This window comes from Leptidea sinapis, chromosome Z, assembly GCF_905404315.1.
Source record: "Leptidea sinapis chromosome Z, ilLepSina1.1, whole genome shotgun sequence".
In the NCBI taxonomy this organism is placed as follows: domain Eukaryota; kingdom Metazoa; phylum Arthropoda; class Insecta; order Lepidoptera; family Pieridae; genus Leptidea; species Leptidea sinapis.
The window spans coordinates 23,269,289-23,292,955 of record NC_066312.1 but is presented as its reverse complement, the minus strand read 5'-3'; the positions used below and the strand labels follow the sequence as shown (position 1 = coordinate 23,292,955).

Here is a 23,667-nt window from a genome sequence, read left to right as displayed (position 1 = left end):
CAAACCAACGCACTATCTTTGAGAGTGCATTGCTTACCTCGTCATTAATATCCGAACGTCGCTTCACTTTAAAAATAAGTGAAGTATCATTAGCAAACAATACAATCTCATGGCTATCGTCTACCACAAACGGTGGATCGTTAATATATATAAGAAACAAGAAAGGACCGAGAATAGAACCCTGTGGAACACCTATTCCCACAGGTTTACCCGAAGACCGTTTGCCATTTACATCAACTATCTGAACTCTTTCGCTTAAATATGATTTTATCAGATTTAGGGCTCTATTTTTCACTCCATAATGCTTTAGTTTTAGGAGTAAAGTTTCATGGTGATGTGGTGGTTTCCCGATTTAAACAAAGGTATAACTTTGCTATATTTCATGAGGTCAGGGAACACACCCTCATCTATGCATTCATTAAATATTATTGCTAATTCAGGTGCTATAATGTCAAGTATGTATTTTACAATATTAGTCGAATGGCCCCATAGGTCTTTTGTATTTTTTAGGTTAATTAATTTGAAGATTTTTATTATATCGCTACCTGTAACATACTTAAATTTCAAATCAGTGGAAGATACTGGTACGTGTAATTTAAGCAGATCATATGCTGCTTTTGGCGAAGAGTTAAGGTCTTTGGTCATGACAATCGGGATTTCGGAGAAGTATTTATCAAATTCATTTGCAATTTCTATTTCCGAATTTATAACGCGATTATTAATATTTAAACAGATAGAGGTGTTACGGCAATTCGATCTACCAGTTTCATTGTTAATTACACTCCAAGTCGCTTTTACTTTATTATTACTGTTTTTAATTTTATCTGCAATGAAACGTGTTTTCGCTTCATGACAAACTACTTTAAAGAGCTTGGAGTATTTTTTCTACATATATTTTAAATTCTTCACTATTATTGTAATGTTTCTCATAATAAAGGTCATATAAGCGTTTACGACTTTTGTGGATACCCATTGTTGCCCAATCATTAAAACTATGTTTGTTGTTTACTGTCACCGTTACTGGAGTAAAAATCCTGTCAAATTCCTCACAGAAGGAATTGAAGACTAAGTTATAGTGAAAATTACCACAGTGTAAAAATGGTATCGTATTTACCAAATTATTTCTAAACCTCTCAAGACGGCTACCCGTAACTGGTATAATCGTCACCCTTTTTGGTCTGACATTGTCCAATCTTGTATTTACTTTTATAAGTTGCCCACTATGGTCGGACTGAAGATTATTAATTATGAGTTTACTAGTAATAGTAACATCTGTAAAAATATTATCTAAACAGGTTGCTGTTGTAGAAGTGATTCTAGTAGGTTCCCAAAATACATTGAACGAATTAAAACTTTGAAATAAATTTTTAAGGCTAGTACATTTGGCCGAAAGTTCAAGCAAGTTTATATTAAAATCTCCACACACTATAATTGACTTGCTAGTTTTGCTAAATTTTATTAGTACCTCCTCCATTCTATGTTGGAATTGTTCATATGATGCAGTGGGGGGGCGGTATATACTTACTATAATAAATTCCTCTAGTTCTATACAAGCTGTCTCAATTAGTTGTTCTATAGAGAGATTAACAATATCTCTTCTATTTTTACATTTTAATCTATTATTAATAATAATTAGGGAACCTCCATGTATTGCCCTACTTCTACAAAACGAACTGACTACTTTATGTTCTCTAAAACTAAACTGGAGCTGATGACTCTTACGCCAATGTTCTGTAATACATAATATATCTATATTACAGCAGCTCAAAAACAGTTCAATTTCTAATTCCTTACTTGAGATACCTTGTATATTCTGGTGAACAATATTTATGAGCTTTATATTATGATTATCTATAGCAGTAACATTTATATTTGGTGAATGTTGCCTATTTTGTATGATATTGCAAGAGTTGGCCTCCCTTGTTTTTAACTACGGAGACGCAGGTTCGAATACGACGATTACACTACTGACTCACAAAAACAGATGGACGAAATACATGAGCTATGACCCGATATAAGCGCGAAGCAAAGAAATAATATAGCTCGAGGAAGGAGACCACAGGGTCTCCTTCCTGCCTATGGCTCGAGCCATACAGATGGCTGTTAGCCAACCCCAACTTAAAGTCCGGTGGGAAGTTCCGTATAAGTCATAATGAAAATTTATGACGTGATCTATCGCATTGTACTGGTACATTAATGGAAGCTAAATATCGCGCACATCAATAGTTTAGCACCTCTTTATGTGTCATATAATTCTCAGGACGAGCAATATTAATAGAATACGTCGAATGCTTCTGAGAATTCGATATATTCGATCGCGTTGTTGTGTGCTGAAATCTTCCAATGAAGTAATTAAACAAACAGTTGGCAGTCGGATAAATTTGAATCAAATATAAATAGATATCAAAGGACTGCTTTATTTGAATCGCATTTAATGTTTTCCATTCCATATATCACTCATTATAATAATGCATACGATATTTGTATTTAATATTGTCCTTGTGGGTACAATTTAGGAATATCCACATAGGAACCTACACTGTAAATACAGTGATAACGATACATACATACATATAAAATTGGCGTTTTGTATGGTCGGAACATAAAGTCGATTTTTTTATATAAATAATATATTTAATTAATCAAAGTACCATTGCTATCGATGCACTTTTGCCATTTTATAGGTAGTTCATTGATACCTTTACTAAACCAAATGTTTTGAGTTTTCTAATACCAATGTATTGGCGGAATTAACACTAAAGCAAACTCAAAAAATATTTGGATTATTATGAATTTCCGCACGTAACGCCTACTTCAATAAAAATTATCTTTACAAAAAAAAAAACATACGGACGGGATTCAATAAAATCTTTGAAGGCGGTAAGGAAGCCCCATCGGAGTTGAATTTTTTCCCTTGCAAGAAGTTATCCAAATTTCGAAAGAAGTGGTCATCTTGTGGAGCAAAGTCCGGGGAGTACGGTGGATGTCTTAGACATTCCAACTGAAGCCCCTCTAATTTGGTTACTACTGATACTGGTGGCTCAAGACTGTGAAGAAACTCTATCGGATAATGCACAACATCATCGACCTCCAATACAGTGTCTGAAGATTCATATTTTATGTGAACTAATTGAAAAATTATTAATACTGTTGGCTGAGTCGTTTCTTGGAGAAAGAAGAAGAGCTCTTTCTCTCAGCCACGCAGCGCCATTTTCTCCAGATTGAACAATATTGGGGTAGATTCTGTCCGTTAAGCTATTCAGATTCCTCACAACATGACCAAGGTTACTGGGAATGTTTATTTTCAATCCCTACTCCAAAATGCTTCGCTCGCCAATGTCTAGCAATAAATTGGGGAACTTCTCCGCCTTTTCATGTTGAAGCAAGACACTCATATTTACTTTTAAGGACAAAATATTAACTTTAGGCCATAGAACTGATAACTTAAGGCAAGCCTTCACTTCATCTGCACGTGTCCCTCGTGATACAACAGGCAACGTCTGTCTGAAGTCACCAACCAATAGTACCGTGACTGCGCCCATAAGTCGGTTAGAATTCCTTGTGTCTCAGAGAGTCCTATTTAGAGCTTCAATGCCTTTCTTATGGGCCGTAGTACGTAGTACACTCATCCCATAGAATAATTATGGCTTTTCGAAGCACATGCTCAGGTTTAAAGGTAATTTGAAAGCAGAATGAGCTGTCTTGACTCCATCAAGCAATCCTTCTAGTAAAACAATTTTTTTATTTAATAATTTTATCATTGAAAGGCGTTGATGTTAAAGGTATTTTAATTATATAGGTACCTATACAAAAAATACCACTAAGGCCGAACTTCATAAGACTTTCATACAACCTTCCAACCCCCATTTCACCCCGTTTAGGGTGGAGGATTTTCATAGAATCCTTTTTTCTTGCACTTGCCCTCTAAAAAAGAAACCAGATTTCAATACTCAAGTTGATATAATTATAGTTCCAACTTTTCTATACGAACTTTACCTCCCCTATTTTATTACCCTTAAAAGGGGATTTCCAAAGTGACTTACACAGATTTTTATTATTTAAACCTAATAACCTAAAATCTCAATTTTCATGTCTCTATCTTCAAAAACATAGGACTTTCATACAACCTTCGACCCTCCCTTTAACCCCCTTAGAGGAGGAGTTTCTATAATCCGTTTCTTAGATGACGCCCATGTCTTATAAATAATCTACGTTCCAAATTCCAAGTGTTGGTGTTTCTGAGATTTCGTGATGAGTCAATTTCCGGTGGAAATCTTTTTATATATATAGATAATAGGAGTTAAAGTATGAAATTGCCGTTTTATTGTAATAGGAACTTCGAATTGACATAGAACAACATTTGATTATCGACTTTCAATTGTTTTTTTTAGTCAGCTTACAGAAGTTACATCTACAATATTTAAGCTTCCCCTCCATGTGGCAAAAGTTCCATGAAACGACTCAAATTAAATAAAACCAAGCATCTGATGCGCCCTACCTTTTTCGTCACACTAAACATTGTATGTTCACTTTGATCTATATTTATTTTCAGAAACGAGGAGGGCGGAATGATAAGTAAACTAGCCTAATAAAAAAACACTTAACTTTCCTTCATAAAATTAATTTTCTTTTTCGACATAGTCTCCGTGACGCACTTATTCCATCTTCGTTCTAAAGCAGTAATGCCTTCCATAAAATGATTTTTTTCGACGCCTGCAAAATACTCCTCTACAGCGGCTACGACTTCATCATTTGTGCCAAATTTCTGTTCGCCCAAAAAAGTTTTGAGCTTAGGGAATTAGTGGAAGTCTGATGGCACTAGATCAGGCGAATAAGGTGGGTGGGGCAGCAAATCATACTTCAATTCGTTGATTTTCGCATAGCTTTAACACATGTCAGAACCCTAGCGTTGTCTTGGTGGAATATGATTGGTGGATAATTCGCCAAACTCAAATCTTCGCCAAAATCTCTATCTATCTAGAAGATAATAGTATTTTTCATTAATTGCTTGATCTTTAGGAAGTAAATCTATCATCAAGATTAATTATGGATATCTGCATCCTAAAAGACGGAAGCCATCATTTTTCCAGTCGACTTTACATCCATGGCTTTTTTCGGAGCCGGGCATCCCGATTGAGTCCACTGTTTTGATTAAATTTTTGATTCTGGCATGTACTGATGAACCCATGTTTCATCTGTTGTTACAAATCGATTTTATAAATCGGTCTTATTACTCTGAAAACGGTCCAGACATTCTTTTGAATTTTGCACCCGAATTCTTTTTTGATCGTGCGTAAGCAATCGCGGCACTCAACCCGGCCCATAACTTTTTCATATTTAATTCCCCACTTAGGATATGATGTACCCGATCTTTTGAGATACCTGTAGTGTCAGCTATTTAAAAAAAACTTCAATCGTCGATCTCCTAAAACCATATCATGTACTTTCGATTCGTGACGCTTTTTTGACGTCCTGGGTGGGCTTTATCTTGGACACATGTACGGCCGCGTTTAAACTCAGCCACCCAGTTTTTTTCTGTGGCATAAGAAGGAGCACATTCACTCAAAACATTCTTTAACTCGTCATAGATATATTTCCCCTTCATGTTCTTCATATGAAGAAACTTTATCACCGCTCTTTGTTCAATTTTATCCATTTTGAAAACAGTTGACGAAATATATTTTCAAATGACAAATAATCAATAAAATTTTCACGCCACCAAATTCAAATTTAGAACATAGGTGGCCAGAGACACGAATTTAAAAATGACATGTATATATTTTTTAATTTTATCTTTTTAAATAGCAGTGCCTAGTTACTTATCAATCCGTATTAATTCTAAATGAAATAGGTAACATTTCCAGAATGTTCTCTTAAGGTTATTATTAATAACAAGCCTTTCATATCAGGGTAAACACAGTAAATACAGAGGATAGAAATAAAGTCTGCAACAATTTAGTGTATTAAGTGCATTACAGTAGCTATTGTTTTTTTTATGGAATAGGAGGACAAACGAGCCGAGGGTCGTTTACACCTGGTGTTAAGTGATCACCACCGCCCACATTCTCTTGCAACACCAGAGGAATCACAAGAACGTTGCCGGCCTTTAAGGAAGGTGTACGCGCTTTTTTTGGAGGTACCCATGTCGTATCGTCCCGGAAACACCGCACAAGGAAGTTCATTCCACAGCTATACACTGAAAGTCTTCTTAACAGAAGTCTTAAGCAGTCCTGAGATAAAATAACTAAACCACGATGAACATCCTCTGCATTTAATAATAATATTATTGAAATTCTAATTCTTTTGGCGCGTTGAGAAAAATTATCAGAGTGAGTTGTTACGATACGCGCGCACATTCGAAGCTATTTTCGACACCCTGGCGTTAGTTGGTCAACTAGACCAATTGTATGATACTTCATAACCTAAAGCCTCCTTTCCACTATCAGCGATGATCGTTACTTGTATGATCGTCTGTCAACGGCAAGTTAATCGTTGATCGTTAATAAATAGGTATTAATTAGACTTGATTGTACCGGAGGAACCCGTCGCTTTTATGGGATTTTTAAATTATATAATACTTACACATTGCTTTACCGGCAATATAAGGTATCAACTTGACAAATTCAACTAAATAAATTGTGCATAAGTTATTGTGTACTAAGCTATATAAGAAACTAGCGTATTTTATTTTTCCCACTCATTAGTTTTCCAGGGTGAAAGGCATCCAAGATGTTGACCGGCAATATAATTATCAAAATGCCAAATTTTATTAAATTATGTGCATAAGTTATTGGTTACTAAGCAATATAAGATACTTTACTTAGTAGTTATCCCACAGGATCTCTTTAATCTTCTGGGATGAAAAGTATTTAAAGTTTTTGCCGGCAACAAAATATATAAACATGCCAAATTTTATTGAGTAATGTTCATAAGTTGTTGTGTACTACAACTATATAAGTAAGTAGAGGTTTTTGACTGTCCCACGGGAACTCTTTAAATTTCCGGGATGAAAAGTATCTAAAGTGTTCACTGGCAATATAAGGTATCAACATGCTAAATTATGTGCATATGTTGTTGTGTACTTCGCTATATAAGAAAGTAGAGGTTTTTAACTGTCCTACGGGAACTCTTTAATTTTCCGGCATGAAAAGTATCCAATATGTTGACCGGCAATATAAGGTATGAACATGCCAAATATTATAAAATAATGTGCATAAGTTATTATGTACTACGCTATATAAGTAAGTAGAGGTTTTCAAGTGTCCCACGGGAACTATTTAATTTTCCGGGATAAAAAGTGTCTAAGATGTTGACCGGGTATGTAAAGTATCATTATGCAAAATTTCATTTAAGTCGGTTCAATAGTTTCAGAGATTAGCCCGTACAAACATACAGAGAAATAAGAAATTCCAAAAAAATCGGGACTTGTTCTATTTCTCTTCTTACATCCCCCTGACTCGCTTTTGATAATTTTTTTTCTTTGTACAGAAATTTGATCTCTACAGATTTATTATAAGTATGGACATTGCGAAAGTAAAATGTGTTTTGGGGTAGGTACTTTATTTATTTAACTCTTTTTAGCCCGATTCTAAGGATTTCGTGAGTTGCTTCCGATGCTCTTAACTCACTACACGCCCGGTTCACGAGTACGTGGTAATGATATTTCCCACCTACATTTATGTATGTGTTGTTTACACCACTAACTACTAGGGAAGTTGAGAAAATCATCAATCAGCGGATGTTTCTTTATCTACCAAACGAACTTTACGATTCTTAGAGCGCTGGTCAATGAAGAAATCAAAGCCCTTAAAAGTGAATTTCATATCTTGTTTTATCCCTCAGATCTGACGCACCACAATATCAGATAAACTATACGAACGCGTACGACGCAAGGGTGCTCGAATGGTTGGAGATGATGTTGGTATTATGTTAATGGCTGGATCACTTGGCGTTTCACAGACACGTAGCGTTATTGTGTGTCTTCTACCGCAGTTATTACGAGCACCTAGCAACCTGAAGAGATGTTTGAGTCATGTCAAGTCTGTGCTTCCAAATCCCACCAACACACCACATGCAACAATCTCAAATATTATCCTCATCACCTGGATGTGCGGAACTTTCTTCCACGTACAATCAAACACCGAAGTCAACTTCATTGTGCGGTGTTTAAAATGTGATAAGACACATATCTACCTTCACAAGAGCGCGTACATCACCTGAAAGACCGGCAACGCTCGAGTGACTCCTCCGGTGTTGCTATTACGGCGACGGTCATCACTTACAACCGCGTGACCCGACCACTGACGTTTGCATCCAAAAATGGATAACAATTACAAATTTTAATTACAAAATAAAACAAATCATATTAATTACACTCAAATATTTATTTTAAACAAATATGTTAGTTAATAAAACAACACTCCAAAAAAATCTTAAAAGTAAATATTTTAAAAATACAAGAGATGAAAAACCGCATTAGCTTCCAATCCAGCTCCCGTTGAATTAGCACCGCGACCATGTCTTAAATTATGTTCCTTATAAAATAAATATATATTTAGAAATTACATTTAAGTTAAACATTACAAATAAAATTGGTATAAAGATATACCTGAGAATAAACCAAGTATATGCAACATGTTTACGAATAGACATTTTGACTATGATTGGTTTATTCGGACGAAAACGTTTCCCGCGTTTATTTGCAATGTTGCTTGGCATTTAGAAAGCTTCAGAATTATCATTGTATTGACAGGGTTGTCAGCGATATACGGCCGTTTTCAATAATGTATCTCTAGTTACGAATACATTGCTGTCACCGTTTAATGATAAGATGTTATCTATCCATAGTTATGTCCAATATAAATATAGTCCAATGCTTATTGTCAATAGGTTATTGAAGTGCAAGTAAGCGTAGAAGGATAGATTTGTCTACCTTTAGTAAGTTAAACTAAGGAGTTATAAGTTATTGAAAACGGCCGCTAGTCAACATTTTACATATTCTTGATTTATTCTCAGAACTTTAAACCAATATTTATTTGTAAGACCGTTAATAATTTAAGCCGAGCCAAGAGTCTGCCCTGCTGGATGTCAAGCATGTTGTAACAAAGTAAGTACATAACTGTTGATACAGTGATAACATAAACTTCCTAAACCTAAGTATGAATGAAGTAATACAAGTTGTGGAGGCGGCCGCTGACCTCACATCGAGTACTTAAATAACACAAGAAAATATGACGGAAACGTGTAATATGAAGTCGACTTCATAATATGGAATCTGAAACAAATTGTAATATGTTATTAATGTACACACTAATCAAGTTGATTGTACCTTATACAGAGAACTAGGCTGATCTTACGCTAAGCTATGGGTTTTTAATTACGAATTACACACGAATTACACACGAAATGCATAATGCATGCATAGCTTTACTATAAAATCATATAAATATTACTAAGAAGATGCATTTCTAACCTTTAGATAATATCTTGTGAATGACAAATGTTAATGGTATCAAGTTAAACTTAAGACTGTAACATAACAACATTATATAGAGAGTAAGAAATAGGGGTAGCTTTAGCTTAATTTTCTTCAAATAGACTGTTGGTTCTGCGTGTACTAAAATAATGTATATTACCTTAATCATTATTTATAATCTAAGTCCCGCTGTCTATCTGACAGAGGGCGGGTTGGCCAGAACCGCGGGCGGCGACGTGGAAATGCTACGGCGGCGACCGCGGGGCATTGGAAGGAACAGGCCTGCAGCTGGGACCATGGACTCCTGACGGGAAGAGAGGGGATGGTTATTACAAGAGATACATTATACAACATGTGATAATAACAGATACTAAAGAGTACTTACTCCCGATTGCAGGCCATGTAGTAGGTATATGGGTAGTACAGAATACTACCCTTATACTTTCAGGGGCACCCTGGCTCACTGTGAATAAAAAAAAATGAAAATTAGTTCACTGGAAATAATTAAGCACTCAAGAAAATGTCTGGCCCCTATTGAATTAATTGTCAAACACGTCCTGAATTGAGGAAAACTCCGTGGAACAGAGCAGTATGAAGACATTGTAAACTTGGACTAAAAATTTTACACCACGGCGACTTTCGAATAATTTGAACAGCTAGTTATGGAAAATAAGTTATTATTATTCCATGTGATTTACCAATCAAATTCTAATTACGTTGGTACAAGTATATAATGTTTTAATGAAACAAAAAAAGAATGTAAGCATTTAAATTGAAAAGAATGGCTGTTGAGTTTCTTGTAAGTTTTTCTCACGAGCTCTACTTTAACAGAATAAATCGCAAATTTAGTAATTTAAAAGAGATATTTACAGTAACGATTTTTAAGCACTTAATTTAATTGGATAAAGTTTATTTGACTTTCACTTTCACTGTGAATAATATTATGTAATAAAGAGATCGTACTCACGTCCCCTAAAGCTTCAAATGCAACGCGATATTCTGTTGCGGTCTCTTATAAAGACTTGGATGCGTCACTGCAATAGAGTAAGAACCCGTGATTGAAACTTTCAGTTTTTCATGAAAGCGGAAAGTTCCCAAGGGCATGCTCGGACACGTATTGAATATGCAAGATGGGTTATTTTGAAATTCAGTTTTATACCTAATGGGTAACAATTGTATAAATAATAACATGAAATTTATCAAAGAACTCACTTCCTACTTCCTTCGTCGCTACATAATTTCGTAGCACTTGGCCTCCTGAAACACAGACACATTTTCTGCAACTTTCATCAGACATGTGTCTGCTTCAAGTCCACATAATACTATTTGAGAGCCTTTTTGCGGAACCCCACAAGTTCTTATTAGTCCATTCAGATAATGGTTTGTTCCTATGACACGTGTTTTCAACTTCTTTCAAGTTCTAGTTGGAAGAGCTTTCAGTCGTTTCGATTGTAGGTGAGATAATTCCGAATTAATTTAAATAAAATCTGATAATATATCTAGAAGTACTACTATAAATCTAATCGTAAATAAAACATCTTTTATATGCGTTCATTGAAACAAGGCCTTTATGATCTTGATGAAAATTCGTTTTCATAAAGATAATGCTATAGCCTGGCGGATAGGCTTTGTATTATGACAATATTTTGCCTGACGCTTCGACCGCATCAAATCGCAATCACAAATCTTATATATTTAGAAGATAGCATGTAGGTACCATTTGTTCATAACAATCGAAGGTGTGTGTAAAATTTCTTGATTGGCTGCTAAGTAAAGGCTTGATGGTGTAACTAACAACCTCATGTTGTATCAAATATTTCAGATAACACCCAGCCTAGGCTTAATAACAAATAATGTTGCTGCCACTTACAGTAACCATAGAAATCAATTTCTACATTTCACTTTCTACAAGAGTCAGTAAATTAGAAATTGGCGTAATATCGAAAGTATTGGAGTAAGAACATGCGATTGCTTAAATGATGGACTTTATAAAACGATGTTGATACATCTTATGGTAATTACAAGATATATATATATTGTATTCTTTTAGATTGCAATCAGTATATAGATCTGCGTGTTCAATATTATCATGGTCTTCCCCGATCCAGGTTATGTAATTCAATCATTTAATATGTTGTCATTTGTGTAGGTATGTATATATAATTGAAGTATGGATAGTCAAATCACCCAATACCCGACAATGTTCGTCGGGTATTGGGCTTTTTTTCTCCAAATAATTTCTAAAAATTGAAATATTTCAACTTTTCTTATAAATAAGAAGTAGATAAGTTCAATGAAAGTCAATAGGATCATGTTTCAGAATAGTAGATAGTGTTTGTATACCTTGAGTTTGTCTAATTCCTACTCAATTTGATACGTATAGTTTCGTAAATTTATGTTACGCAGTACCTGGTCTTAAAAATTCAAATTCAAATATTTTTAGTCAAAATAGGATTTTAAATCACTTATTGAACGTCAAAAACTACCACCCATTCAAAAGAGACTGCCTCAGACCTGAGAAGAATGGGCGCAAGAAACTCAGCGGGCTTTTTTTTAATTTAAAAATATGGATTACAATGTGATATCGTACTATAAACATTTCTAATTAAAGGAGGGTGTTCGCTTTATTCCCAGTCCGTGGTGTCATTAAGAAATTCGTTTATGCTATGGTAACCTTTCCCACACAAACGTTTTATAACAATTGTTTCAAATTTCGTAACACATTTGTTTTGTACATTTTCGGCGATCATATTGTAGAAGCATAATATATACATCGCCCAACAAAAGACTTACTAACTCGACCCAACCGAGTAGTAGGTATAACAAGTTTATGTTTGTTCCTCGTGTTAACATTATGAATGTCACAGTTTCTAGAATTTTCTAGATGTGCTTACGTACATACAGAACATTATCAAAAATATATTGAAAAATTTTTTTTTTTTTTTATGGAATAGGAGGACAAACGAGCGTACGGGTCACCTGGTGTTAAGTGATCACCGCCGCCCACATTCTCTTGCAACACCAGAGGAATCACAAGAGCGTTGCCGGCCTTTAAGGAAGGTGTACGCGCTTTTTTTGAAGGTACCCATGTCGTATCGTCCCCGAAACACCGCACAAGGAAGCACAGTATTGTCAAAAATTTATTGAAATCAGAAGGAGCAATACTTTCCTATGCAGGCGTAGATGTGTGATGTTTTAAAGTGTCTCAAAATGTATGATGTAATTAGTTATTATTATTACAGTGTAATGGTGGACGGAATTAAATGCCAAGTTATTTCAGAGAATGTCTAACGACTCTGTCATGTGCAAAATGTACAAATGATTTCAATTTCATTTTTTATACATAATTATTTGTCAGTCCTTAATCGCTTTACCAGCTTTTTCATTTTATCATTATTTCCTAGTAAGACAATGTTTGTTTCTGGTAAGGACAGCAACTATACGTATACGGAAATATAGATAACGATTTTCCTTATATTTATTCGAAAGAAAATATAAGGAAATTATATTTTAAAGTTTGAAAAATGTAAATCCATAATATACTCCCTTGCTACATGTACAGCTAAAGTCGCGAATACCCAGGGTTAAGTCGGAGGCATCCGTTGTGAATATTTTAATTTATTAAAATAAAGAAGGTTTGGCAGTCACGGGCTCTCAGGCTATATGCACGCTGAAGCTCACTGCAAAGTAAACAAAAATAAACTTATTTTCAGCGGAATGTTGTTTTAATTTTTCTTTGATATAATATTAATATGTTTTTATATCCTTTTTCTTTATTTACATATTATCTAGGTAGGTATTACTTGTTTTTAATTGTCAGCATCACAGTAATTTATTATTTTTACATAATTCCAGCCGTTCAAAGAGTACTGGATCCCCGACAATTCAAGCAGCTCTGCGTCGCACGCGGTTAAATGGTTCGAGCTGATACTGGGGTGCGCCAATTTGGGTTTGCCCTCCAGGTGACCACAGAATTGGCAATCGCTCGAGATTTCGAGACCCGGTATTCCTAGGCTTTGATGGAAGTGTTGTCGAAGAGAGGTGATACGACTTATGGGTTTTTAGTGGTAAACGCGTAAACTTGAGTCTTCTGGGCGTTTAAGATTCATTCCGCGACCTTTTCAAGAGAGGACTCGTTGACTCTTCTCGAGATACATAAGTTTCTTCCGGCACTGGACAACGAATTCCCGATAGAGGCCTGCATGGCACGACTATACGGCGTCACCAGAGGGCCTACCATCAACTTTTAATAAGCGATGCGAATCCGATGCAGTTCAGTTTAAGTACCCAAACTGAATCACGAAGTGTCTTTTACTGAATGGCGATTGGATCCTATTGAAACCTAAAATGATATGATTTTAGCGGTTTTTTTTGCGTAGAAAATACGAAAAATACATTTTAAAATTGCGCATTTGCGTCTAATTATAAGCCATTAAGCTCTTTTTTATACTTATTAAATAATTGTAATATAAATAAATATAGTCTTTACTTTTTTGAATTACAAATAAAATGTTTGCATATGTGTTTTCGTAAAAATAACGAGTTATGAACGCACCTCCATTGATGATTTGACAGGACCACGGAGTACTTTTTTTTAATTCGTTCTTGCGAACAGGCTATAGCCTGCCTCGTCTTTAGTATTTTCATTTTTGGTATTTATTTTAGTATTTTGTTTTACAAAAAAGTCCGATAAAGTATTCTCCTCTCATCTTGAATCAATAAAATTTTTCTTTTCTATGTTTTCACTATTTTTTAAAAGTTATTAACAACACGTTTCACTTTCCTCTAAGGAAGTAGCAATTTTTTTCGAATCGGTCACTTTAACAAATAAGCTATCCAGTTTAAGTTGAAATAACACCTCATGGTACGAATGAATGAACCAACTAAATCAGTTTGCGATTCAGTTGATATCATTTTTGACATTCAATGGACATCATTGAGATTTAATCAGTTGATTTGACGTCAACCTAAATTAGATAGCTGTCATCACGTCGTGGTACGAAATAGCAAAGCAGTTTATTTTAGGTTGTCAATTGAATCGCAATAAGAGTTCATGGTAGGCTCGCAGTACTGTCATCGGCATAGAAATGTATGTTGGAGGTGTCCAATATATCATTGATAAGCAGAAGAAACAGTGTAGGAGATAGCACACAGACTTGGTCCACTCCAGCATTCACGGGCTTAGGGTTCGAGCAATAACCGTCGACAACGACCTGTATGCTGCGCCCAGTGAGGATGCTGGTGGTCGACTTGCATAAACTCCCGGGAAGCCATGTACTTTGCAAGTGTGTAACCCGGGGTGCATTTTCTTTGTTGTCCTAAGCAAATTCCCGACATTTATGAAGTAGCTTTTGTGAATTTTAATTGAAGCATCTCAGTTTATGAAGCTGAATCCTGGCTTTCATCTTCCTAGATCTGAACCCCTTGGACTGGAAATTATTGCAATATTATAAAAGATTTACATAAATTTAATTTATTTCTTTCAAAAATGCATTTTTTATTTTGTTACTAACTAAGCAACTTCTCTAGTAATGTAATCTTTATATACTAATATTATAAAGAGGAAAGATTTAATTGTTTGTTAAGCATTGGATGACTATGACCTTCTTTATTCTAACCAAATTTGAATAAGGATGATGCATTATTTGCTCAGGTGTTTTTATAATATATTATAATATAATATATCCTTATCCAAATAAATACGTATTTCATTTAAAACAAAATTTACATCATTCGATTTCAATGAATATCTCAGGATAATAACACAGTAGAATATCGCAGTTTTAAAATAACATTGCATCAAAGTAATGAACGAGTACTGCGCGCGCATTTATGATATGCATCTCAGTCACCAGGGCGAAGGGTGGCGGCCCCAGTTAGGTCTGCGAGAACGGACCGTGGATACTCCATAAGGAGTGCCGCTTGCGCCTCTCTCTGCCCAAGAGAAGGTCGCCTTCGATGAAGGCTTAGAGGGCACTTGCCCAAAGCCAATCGATATATCATTGCATAATGTTTTTTTAATGGATAAGTTTAGTTAAGTTATAAGTAAGTAAGGCGCTCCTCTCAAAATTTCCATCATTTGGCTTCCCGAGAGCTTGTGCAAGTGGACCTCCAGCTTCCTCACTGGGCGCAGAATACAGGTCGTTGTCGACGGATATTGCTCGAACCTGAAGCCCGTGAATGCTGGAGTGCCCCAAGGCTGTGTGCTGTCTCCCACGCTGTTTCTTCTGCATATCAATGATATGTTGGACACCTCCAACATTCATTGCTATGCAGACGACAGCACTGGTGATGCCATATACACGGGCCATGCAGGTCTCTCTCGGGAAATCGTCGACCACTGCCGGGAGAAACTTGTGTCTTCTATCGAGTCGTCTCTTGAGAAGGTCGCGGAATGGGGAAAATTGAACCTTGTCCAATTTAACCCCCAGAAGACTTAAGTTTGTGCGTTTACCACTAAAAAAAACCCATTTGTCGTATCACCGCTCTTCGACAACACTTCCCTCAAAGCCTCGCCTAGTATCGGAATACTGGGTCTCGAAATCTCGAGGGATTGCCAATTTCGTGGTCATCTGGAAGGCAAAGCCAAATTGGCTTCAAAGAAACTAGGCGTCTTCAAGCCGGCCCACATACTAGCGCTCTACAAAGCGCAGGTCCGGCCACACATGGAGTATTGCTGTCATCTCTGGTCTGGCGTACCCCAGTATCAGCTCGATCCATTTGACCGCGTGCAACGCAGAGCAGCTCGAATTGTCGGGGACCCAGTGCTCTGTGAACGGCTGGATCACTTGGCGTTGCGTAGAGACTTCGCTTCATTGTGTGTTTTCTACCACATTTATCACGGGGAGTATTCCGAATAGCTGTTTAACCTGATTCCTGCCGCCGAATTCCACCTTCGCACGACACGCCACAAGTTAGGATATCATCCTCACCATCTGGATGTGTGGCGGTCCTCCACAGTGCGGTTTTCAAGGAGCTTTCTTCCACGTACTACAAAGCTGTGGAATGAGCTTCCTTGTGCGGTGTTTCCGGGACGATACGACATGGGTACCTTCAAAAAAAGCGCGTACACCTTCCTTAAAGGCCGGCAACGCTCCTGTGATTCCTCTGGTGTTGCAAGAGATTGTGGGCGGCGGTAATCAACAACAGGTACGCTCGTTTGTCCTCCTATTCCATAAAAAAAAATCAAGCCCTTCACTTCCCAACGATCAACGACATGCAAGATCAGCGATGAATAGAACCTGCAGGCAGCGTTAACGTTGACTTTTTTGTGCGAACGATGTTGATATTGGATGTTTTCGTTTAAATGAGGGGAAGTTTTTTTTTTGGATGCCCCTGGATGAACCAGAAGATTATTGTTACCAAATTAATATTAGTTACAGTTAGGTCTCAAAAAAGACTAGCTTTGGCCGTAGCGTCGTCGGGCATGCCTACAGCTCTATAAGCGGGTGGACGCAACGCTAATTCAATTTTAAAACTGCCTTTGACTATTTCATGCAGAAAGATGTGCTTGATCCGCGAAAAGGGCCTCTGGGAAAAGTTTTGCAAGATGTCAGTTTAATAATATGGAATGAATGCATGACTCATGGAGCTCATATATGGTTTGTGTTAACAATTAATAAGTACCAGGGGCAAACATTTAAGCACGTAAGAGTGCTTTTCGCACGGGCATATGTTGCCCTATCAATATCTACTTCTGCTGCATGAAATAAAACAAAAAATATATTGTACGCAGAAGTACTTCTAAATTACATTAGTAAAGCGTAATGTCGGTGTTTAAAAGCTCCTTAACGTACGTACTATTTAAAAATATTTGCTATTTTTACGTAAACGAAGTCGCGGGTTGAAATTAGCGTAAAACTAAACTAACTATTACAGTTTACATGGAAAACAAAGTAGCGGACGGAAGCTAGTTTACAATAGAAGTAAATAAAAAATAAAAATTGCCATTGTTTCCAAGAACTTTTACAACTTACATAAAACATATAAAAAAGATGTCTTAACAAAGAACTGTGCGTCAGGATGTCCATGACGGACTTAGGTCTCCTCCAGAACTTAGAAGGCACCGTTTGTTTGCGCACATCATAGGCTACCTCTATTTCGGATGTCCTTCATCACTTAGGAAATAGGAAGGTCGTCCTCCCGGTGGCCAAATCATCATTTGATATTATTACCTTAAAAACTGCCAAGTGCCAACCATAATGGTTTACTCATTACTGACGTGACAGGTGACTCGTGAGTCGTCTCTCGCCGGTCACGAAAACATAATTTTAAAGATATGGAGCTCTAAAACTTTTATGTCTTAGATCCCTCACTTCAAAAATATACGTAATTATTTGTCGCACATTCATCCTGGGTCTTCCGCGTAGGTCCTCACGCGCCTCTGGGTAACTGTTCGGTGCGATGGCCTTTCAGTGATATATATATATATACACTCACGTCTTGTTCCCGTCGGGGTAGGCAAAGACAATAGAATGCCATTTGCTTCTATCCTTACAAAGTGATATATATTAGGTCCTTACATATGAAATTGGCGTTTTGTATGGGAGGAACAAAAAGTCGAATATTTTTAAATATAATATATTTAATTAATCAAAGTATGAACCATTATTTTCTATGCACTTTTGCCATCTCATAGGTAGTTCATTTATCCCTCTACTAAAAAAACTAGTCGGGCGGGGATCAATAAAATCTGTGAAGGCAATTTGAACTGCCCCATTAGAGTTAAATATTTTCTCTTGCAAGAAGTTGTCCAATTTTCGAAAAAAATGGTAATCTGTTGGAGCAAGGTCCGGGGAGTACGGAGGATGTCTTAGACATTTCAATAGCTCTTCTAATTTGGTAGCCGTCTGTTGTACAGTGTGTGGTCTAGCGTTGTCGTGAAGTAGCAGTGGCGTGGAGCGATTGACCAGCCTAGGTTGTTTAGCCGCTAACTTTTCCATCATGGTTTGCAATTGCTGACAATAGACATCAGCCGTAATAGTCTGGCCAGATTTGAGAAAACTGCAATGAACAATACCGGCACTAGTCCACCAAACGCTTACAAGTAACTTTTTTGGGGTTAATTTTCGCTTGGGGCAGGATTTGGCTGGCTGGCCAGGATCCAACCATTTCGCTGAGCGCTTCCGATTATCGTAAAGAATCCATTTTTCATCACAGGTAATGATTCGGTTTAAAATACCTTCATTATTGTGTCGGTTCAGTAATGTAACGCAGCAGTCGACGCGCGTTTGTCGGTTTGCTTCAGTCAATTCGTGAGGTTACCCACCTTTCAAGCTTTTTAATCTTCCCAATTTGCTTCAAGTGAATTAAAAAAGTTTTATCACTAACACCCCAGCCTGCAGCTAACTCGGACGTGGTTTGCGATGGATCCGCTTCCACAATAGCCTTCAATACTTCATTATCAACTTGGGTCTCAGGCCGTCCACGGGGCTTGTTCTGCAGGTCGAAATTTTCAGAACGAAAACGTTGGAACCAAAAACGAACTGTGTTTTCTTTTGCAACATGACCGCCATACACATCATTCACCCTTCGAGTCGTTTCCGCAGCACTACTACTTACTAGTCGTGCCACGGCGGAACTCGTACTCGTAAATAATGCGATACTTTAAGTTTTCCATTTTGTAAAATGAGTGACGCAAACAGAAGAAAAAAACAAATGAATGACGGTCATCTAAGTACAAATACATGAGTAAATAGCTGTACAAATTTGAATTTGGAATTTCTTACCGAGAGGAGAACATCGTGATTAAAGTGGGCAGTACGAAATACGCCAATTTCATATGTAAGGACCTAATATTAATACAATATTTGTACTGCAGAAGAGGGCTATTCGCGCTATTTATAACCTAGGCCCTATGGAATCATTGAGAGCAAATTTCAAAGAAATTAACATCTTGACTGTTGCTTCTCAATATTTTCTTGATAATGTAATGTATGTTCATAGGCACATAAGTGAATTTGCAAGAAACTGCCATAACCATAATGTTAACACCAGGAACAGTAATAAGCTTATAATGCCTACTACTCGGCTAAGTCGAGTTAGCAAGTCTTTTGTGGGGCGATGTGGGCCTTTACAACAGGATCCCAGAAAATGTTCAAAACAAAAGTATTCCGTTATTCAAAATAATTGTTGAAAAACGTTTGTGTGGTAAAGGTTACTATAACATAAAAGACTTTCTTAATGATAACACAGATTGAGAATGGAGCGACCGCCCTCAGGCTATTAAATAATAAGTTTAATTGTACAATGTTACTTTGTAAATGTCACTTTAATTGTAAAACATATTTTTGATGAAAAATAAGCCCGCTGAGTTTGTTGCGCCCATTCTTCTCAGGCCTATGGCATTTAAATTCAAATTCAAATATTTTTATTCAAAATAGGATTTAAAATCACTTATTGAACGTCAAAATCTACCACCCATTCAAAAGAGACTGCCTCAGACCTGAGAAGAATGGGCGAAAGAAAATGAGCGAACTTTTTTGTTTAATATAAAATATGGATTACAATGTAATATCGTACAATAAACATTTATAATTAAAGAGCCTGAGGGTGTACGCTTTATTCCCAGTCCGTGGTGTCATTAAGAAAATCGTTTATGCTATAATAACCTTTCCCACACAAACGTTTTTTAACAATTCTTTTAAATTTCGTAACACATTTGTTTTGTACATTTTCTGGAATCGTATTGTAGAAGCATATACATCGCCCAACAAAAGACTTACTAACTCGACCCAACCGAGTAGTAGGCATAACAAGTTTATGTTTGTTCCTCGTGCTAACATTATGAATGTCACAGTTTCTAGAAAATTCCTCAATGTGCTTATGAACATACAAAACACTATCAAAAATATATTGAGAAGCAACAGTCAAAATGTTTATTTCTTTAAAAATTTTCTCTTAATGATTCTTTAGGACCTAGGTTATAAATCGCGCGAATAGCCCTCTTCTGCAGCACAAAGATAGTATTAATATCGGCCGCACTGCCCCATAACATAACATTCATTTCGGATAGTAGTTTTTTTGACTTTCAATAGGTGATGTTAAATCCTATTTAAAAAAAAAATATTTGAATTTGAATATAATCGCCGCCTGCAAATACAGGCGGGGCAGTGCAGCTGCTGTAGTGCTAGCGAGCCCGCCTAGTGTCGCCAGCGATCTGCGGATTGCGGCAGGGTGGTAAGTCCATGGCCAACTTGCGCCTGCCGCTCGGCGAGATCGAGCCCGCCGGTAGTGCACCCGTGAGCGCCCATCAGCCAGCGGCGAGAAAACAGTCGTGTCCTAGGAGACTATGTCACGTGGTAGTCCTTTTATGTCCGGCGGTCGTCGATGGCATGAACGGAGTCGTCCAGGCTCTCCATGCGCAGGTCTTTTTTTTTTTTTTTATTTTTTTTTTTTATTTTTTTTTGAGAGGAGGAAATACTGTTACGTATTTACGCCCCGGAACGGGGCGTAATATGTCGGACTCGAGACCCCATACCGACTAAAACCTCCTCTGTGCTGTTAGCAGCTCTGGCTTTCACAGCGAAGTAGGACGTGGGCCGTGGAGGCCGCAAAGACTATGCAACAACAGTCGCGGGGCGTCTCCTAAGGAGACTCGAACCTCAGACCGGCTGTGTGCTTGTGGGAAGGAGAGAGAATGAAAATGAAGATGAAATGAAGATGGAAGATGAAAAGGTGATAAGAGCACACTCGCCGGCGAGTGTGGTGATGTTTTGTGTAATGTATGTAAGTGTGTATGTATGTGTTTATGATTGCAAGTATGTGTGTTTGTATGTATGTACGTAGTGTAAATGTTTGTGTGCATGTATGTTTGTGTTTGTGTCTGTTTGTGGAGTGTGTTTGTGATTGTGTAAGTGGTGTATGTCAGTCCGTCAGTCAGTCCGTGTGTGAGTGAGTGTAGTGAAGCGATTACAGGACGAGGACTAACGTCTCGTCGGGTATCAAAACAATGTGTGGTGTATCTAGGGTGCGGGCCGCTGGCCATCGTCCGAGTGACGAGTGCCAGTGGTTTGCGGTGGTTGACCGCGCCTACGCCTGCGAAGGCGGTGTGTGCGTGTCTGTGTCGGTGTTTGTGTGGGTGTCGCGTTCGCGATGGTGATGTCGTCATCCGGGTCTACCGTTACGTGTCTGGGACGTCTTATTGGGTTGAGACTATGGTGAAGGGGGGTGTACCCGCATGCCTTCCTAACCAAGATGTTGGGATGGTTAGGCGCCTTGTCAAAGAAGCGTCGCGAGATCTCTTTAAAGTGTTGAGCTATTGTCGGAAGCTCTAGGTCGCGGTGAAGGTCAACGTTTCGGATGAACCACGGGGCTCCGGTTGCCATGCGCGTGAATTTATTTTGAACTACTTGCAAACGACGTAAGTAGCTCGGTCGGGTGTGCGCGAAAACGACGCTTGCGTATGACAGTATGGGCCGTACGATGGTTTTGTACAGCGTCACTTTGTGTTTGAGCGGAAGTTTGCTTCGCCCACACACAAGTGGATAAAGGCGACTGAGGACAAATCTGGCTCTATTGCATACCGTATCAATATGTTTCTTGAAGTTCATATTGCTGTTGAACGTGACTCCTAAGTATTTGTAATCCTTCACCCACGGTATGGGTGTTTCATACAGTTTAATAACGTCAGTCGGTTGTTTTTTAGCGCGGATGCTATTCGCGTTACCGAAGAGTACCGCTGCACTCTTGGTGGGGTTCACTTCAATCCGCCATTTTCTGAACCAGTTGCCTAGTTCATCGACGGCGGCTTGAAGCACTTTAATGTTCTTGCTCAAGGTTGAGCGGTTGGAGCCGAAGTAGAGTGCCGTGTCGTCAGCGTACTGAGCGAGCTGGACACTCGGAAACTTGGGAATGTCGCTCGTGAAGAGCGAGAAAAGAGTGGGAGAGAGGACCGAGCCCTGTGGCACGCCAGACCTGATGGGTCTGGGTGAGGATAGGGTGCCCTCTACTCGATATCGGAAGGAGCGATCGGTAAGGTAGGCTCGAATGATGCGCACGAGCCTGTCTGGCACTCCCAGTTGATACAGCTTGAATACTAAGCCGTTGTGCCATACCTTGTCGAAGGCCTTCGCGACATCGAAAAACACGGCTGCCGTGGTAGCGTGAAATTGACGCCGTATGAGAATGTACTCGGTGAGTCGGTGAGCCTGCTGGGGACACGAGTGAGCGGTTCTGAATCCGAACTGTATGTCGGGTATCAGGTTAAGCTCCGCGATGTAATGATTAAGACGCGCGAGAATTAATCTTTCGTAAAGTTTCCCGATCGAGTTAATTAAACTAATAGGCCTATAGCTACTCGGATTAGCTTTAGGTTTATTGGGTTTTGGGATACCGATAACAATGGAATCCTTCCATTGTTCGGGGAACGCGCTATTAGACAATAGAATATTAAAGATGGTAACCAATAAAGTAATAAGGGTCGAGGGTAGGATTTTAAGAACCCTATTGTTTATAGTGTCGGGCCCCGGGGCCTTCTTGGAGTGAAGCTCCTTAATGATTAGTTTCACCTCTTCGTAAGAGGTGGGTTTTATTACGTCGCCTGAAGGGCTCAGAGCGGAGCGACGTTCAACTTCACGATCAACTTCGTCAACGTGTGTCGGGTCGGCTGCTGCATTTGGAGAGCACTGACTCTCGAGACTATCGGCGAGGCATTCAGCCTTCTCATCGTCATCGAGCGCCGGCTGCAGTCCCGGTCTGTCCAAAGGAGGCATGACAGTGGGCGGCTCCTGTTTGAACGCGCGAGGCAGCTTCCAGAAAGCCACATGTGATGGCTTAAGGTTGCCGAGCAAGCGGTCCCAACGTTCGCCGCGGAGTTCCGCGATACGTTCCCGTACCACCCGCTGTAGGTAGCGGAGGTGGCGCCTATTCTCGACCGACGGATACCTGTCGTAGAGTCTAGTGGCTCTGTGCTTCTGTGTGAGTAAGTTCCTGACCTCTGGAGGCAGGTTTAGGCGATGCGGTTGCATCGTCGGAACCTGCCTGGAGCAGGCCTTGATCCTACTCTGTATGTGTGACGTCACATGAGAGATAGCACTGTGAGCCGTGTCGACCGAGTCGATGACGTCCGGTATACGGTCAAGGTCGTCGGACTTGATAGACTCGAGATCCTTTTCCAGCCGTTGCCAGTCGATCACTGTTTTCGTCGGTGGTTGAAAGTTAACCGGTGGGCCTAGATTTAGGACGACGGGCCG

The 23,667-nt window shown here is 38.5% G+C and overlaps 1 protein-coding gene and 1 long non-coding RNA gene across 2 annotated transcripts in view; both read right to left on the bottom strand.

Moving 5' to 3' along the window:
* LOC126978998 (uncharacterized) overlaps positions 1-23,667 on the bottom strand; it is a 97,923-nt gene that overhangs the window by 45,763 nt on the left and 28,493 nt on the right. The window lies entirely within an intron of this gene.
* Positions 8,388-10,453, bottom strand: LOC126978718 (uncharacterized). Its single transcript, XR_007732688.1, has 4 exons — positions 10,443-10,453; positions 9,861-9,938; positions 9,636-9,779; positions 8,388-9,274 (listed from the first exon to the last, which is right to left on the bottom strand). It is a non-coding gene; the product is annotated as an uncharacterized LOC126978718 (long non-coding RNA).